The following is a 4,016-nucleotide window of genomic DNA, read 5'->3' as shown; positions in this document are numbered from 1 at the left end:
CACAGTTTTAAAAGTAAAATTGTTCTACATGGCTAAAATGGAAAACATTTCTGGGGCGCCTGGGTGGCTCAGTGAGTTAAAGCCTCTGCCTTCAGCTCAGGTCATGATCCCAGGATCCTGGGATCGAGCCCCACATCGCATCGGGCTCTCCGCTCATCAGGGAGCCTGCTTCCTCCTCCCTGTCTGCTTTTCTGCCTACTTGTGATCTCTGTCAGGTAAATAAATAGGATCTTTAAAAATAAAATAAAATAAAATGGAAAACATTTCTTCCCTTCCACTGCCTTTCAGTTCTCCCTAAAGGTGATCATTTTGAATTCTTTCAACTCTTTTCTCAAGTATTGATTTTTTATATTTAATAAAAATATGCTCGCACTGCTGTTTATTTTCTAGTTCGAGGTATTAGATTATTGAACCCCACCCACCCCCCGAGGTTTTAGGTCTCTTGCATGCTTTGCCCCCAAGCCCCGGCAAACACACACATTGTACCATGCATATGCTTCTCCTCCCCAGTTCTTCCAGAGTACTTATATCCATTTTGGGTTAAATCAGTAATCAGTGTTTGTATTATTATACTACTTCCCTGTTATTTACACCCGAGCTGTGTGTACCCATCATTTACCATCTCCAAATTCTCTGACCCAACTGTGAAAAATCTCTGAATACACTGAAATACGTCAGATACTCTGTCGATTTGTTTTCGTAGTGACTCTCATGTGTCTGTCTGCCCTCCAGGCCTGCTGGACAGCTGTCGAGCTCACATGTCCCTTTAGCTTTGCCCTGGGGATCCCAGTCATCTCTCCTGCATTGGATTTCATACTCCCTGTACCCTCTCCTGGTTTATGCTCTCATTTAAGTAGAGCCTCTCTTCCTGTACCTTCTCAAGAAAAGCAAAGAATGAAAAACTATTTTATCTTGCAGGTTTGACAATATTCTTATTCTATCCTTGTATTTGACTAATAATTTTATTGGATATAGAATTTTAATTTGGAAAATATTTCCTCTCAGAATTTCAAAGGCATTGCTTTCTTGTCTTTAGGATCGAATGTTGCTTCAGGTGGTCTGCTAACCATTGTGGTTACTGATCCTTTGCTTGTGACCTACATTTTTCTTTCTGGAAGCTTTTAGATTCTTTATGAGTCCATTGATCTAGAATTTCATGGCAATGTGCTTTAATGAGAATCTTTTTTCTTTTTATTTAAACTAATGAGACAGACACTCCGTAGCCTTGGCAATGGATATAATAAGTTCTAGAAAATACTGTATTATTCTTGAGTAATCTCCCTCCCAGTTTCTTTGTACTCTCTTTCTAGAACTCCTATTATCCAGATGCTGGATCTCTTTGATCTAATTTTTTTTATCTTTTGTCTCCTAACTGCTGTGTTTAATTTATTTACTTTCTGGGGAAAATGTTGCTTAACTTCCAAATGTTACAGCATTTATATATTTATTATCAATCTTCGTAATATCCAAGAGGTTTTAATTCTCCTATCTAAAATTTTAATGTTTCCTTCTCTGGGCATCTCTTCTTACTTCATGATTGATATTATTTCATCTCTTTTGATCCTGGCATTGTTTACTGCCCCTAAATTTTGTTATATTGCTTTTTTTTCTATTTAATTTTGGTTTCTGTGTTTGTTAGTGGTTTTCCTCAAATGTCTTCTTGTCCTGGGCTGTTCATTTACATTTATGAGGGAGATTGAAAAAGTTGATAGGAAGCTCTGTGAGCCCTGATGGGTGCTCCCATGTCACGATTAAGGCGTCCTGTATACGATGGGACAGGAACTTGGCTGTTCCAGCTGTCACTACCTGCAGTCATTTCTCTTGGATGATGGATTTCCTCAGAGGGGACTGTAACTGCCGTAAGCGGATAGGAGTGGGAGTGCAGGAGGGGAGGGCACACTGGTTGCGGTATTCTCAGAGCACATGGAGAACAGACCCGGGGGTCACCATTCAGGATGGGGACTTACTCAGTTTCCGTTCTCAGTTGCTGTCTCTGGCGTTTCCAATCTGGAGTCCCTCCCAAGAGTAGACCTGTCAGACTGTTGCCTGGCTGCAGAGAATTTAAGACCGTTTCTTATACCAACTGTCAACCTTTCCATTAAAAGAACTATATGGAACCTTTCCAAGGTGCTGTAAATTACCTTGCTCGTCCAGATTCACTCCAGTAGGCATTTGGCTTCTCCTCTCATCTTAGCCATCTGCTTTTCTGGTCCCGAAGTCTGGTGACCATCCCTTTCCTGCTATCTTTGTCTCTCTCAATTCTCTTATCACTTTTTTTGGGGGGGGGGGGGCTTTAAAAGAATATTCTTTAAGTTTATTAGGAATTGGGAGGGAAAAGGATGTTCAACCTGCTATGTCTAAATGAAAATCAAAAAAAAACAGAAAAAAAAAAACAAAAACAAAAACCCAAAATCCTATTTAGGACCTTCATAAGACTTCTGGGTCCTTGTGCCTCTGAAAGTCTGTATCTTGCATTCACACTTTATTAGTAGTTTGGCTGACAGAGAATTCTAGCTTCAAAATTATTTTCCCTCAGTGCTTGGAGGCCTTATTCCATTAGACCTCAAGCATCAAAGGACACTGATGAGAACACTGCTGTCTTCCCATGAAAATTCTTGTTCCTTTGTAGGTAATCTGTGTTTTTTCTTTCTGGAAGGTTTCATAGTCTTCTTTATCCTTGATTCGTTTCACGAATTTGTCTCATTTGTTGCTCAGTGGGACCTCTCCACCCCAGGAAGAATGGCTCTCACCTCTGTTTCCACCTTCTTGTCTGCATGTTTTAAAGGGTATTCTCTTTCCATTTTGGTTTATCCATCAGGAGAAGCCAATTTACTTGCAATCATCAAAAAAATTCCTCAAAATCTCGGATTTGGGACTGATTCCTGCCACCACCAATTCTGACCTCCTCATCTGTGTTACAGACTTCTCTGCTGTGAATCCTGCAATCTCAGTGGGATATAGAGGAGGAGAGAGAGTAAATGTGTATCCACTTGTCACTAGCTTAGAGGGCTCACCTGTCTTTTAATATTCCCACCACCTATTGCTTATACCTCAGAATGTCTAGGTCTTTATTTTTTAAGTCAACTTGACTTATTTATATGAATATTCACTAGAATATTCTTAGAGAATAGAAACAGTTTTATTTTGTATCATGTTTATGCATAACCAGGAAAGATGGCTACATTATTGCTGTTAATATTTATGGTTAATTACAGCATTCTCAAAAACATCCCAAGAAAGATCCTAAAAAGAGAGTGGTGTGGTTATTATTTACCCTGACCCTTTTCCTTTTTTTCCCCCCATCTCTTTATCATTCTCCTCTTCTAAGTGAGCACCATCCCTAATTCCTTTCTTCATCTTTCCCTGGGGTTGTGTGTGTGTGTGTGCATGTGTGTGTGTGTGTGCACATACATGTGTGTATATGTAGACATGTGTATACATATATGTATTATGTATTAAATATATGTGTGTTTGTTTAATTTTTATTAAATACATATATATTATAATTTGGGGGCATATTTATTTTTGCTCAAATTATTTACCACATACACTTTTGAAAAATCAACCTATTAAGTAATTTCAGGATCCACATATCACTGTAGAGCGCCTGCGGCTGGGACTCCAGCCCTTTGGTACTCAATGAGAAAGAATACTAAAAGGGTCTTAAATACTTTGATCTTTAACCTTGAAAATAAAACTTTTGGTTCTTCCTTAATCACTTGGACTACAATTTTCAGTTTTGAACTGTTTCCTTGGACTCTGCTAGAACTAATAACAAGCTTTTCAAAAACAGTAATAGTTAAGCCTTCTAGCCTATGAAGTTGTTCTCAAGAATAGAAATAACAAAAATGTACTTCACTGTGAAAGTAATAAATGGCCAGCACTAAAAACTAAATACATAAGGTGAAAAATGATTTTATACAACTCAAATATGTTAATCATGATATAACACAGCCTGGAACTATAAATACAGCATAGCTTTGTGGCTGATAGTCTCCATATGTATGCCTGTCAAT

This window comes from Neovison vison, chromosome 4 (genome assembly GCF_020171115.1).
Source record: "Neovison vison isolate M4711 chromosome 4, ASM_NN_V1, whole genome shotgun sequence".
NCBI classification, from domain to species: domain Eukaryota; kingdom Metazoa; phylum Chordata; class Mammalia; order Carnivora; family Mustelidae; genus Neogale; species Neogale vison.
Note: the sequence above shows the minus strand (reverse complement) of the source record.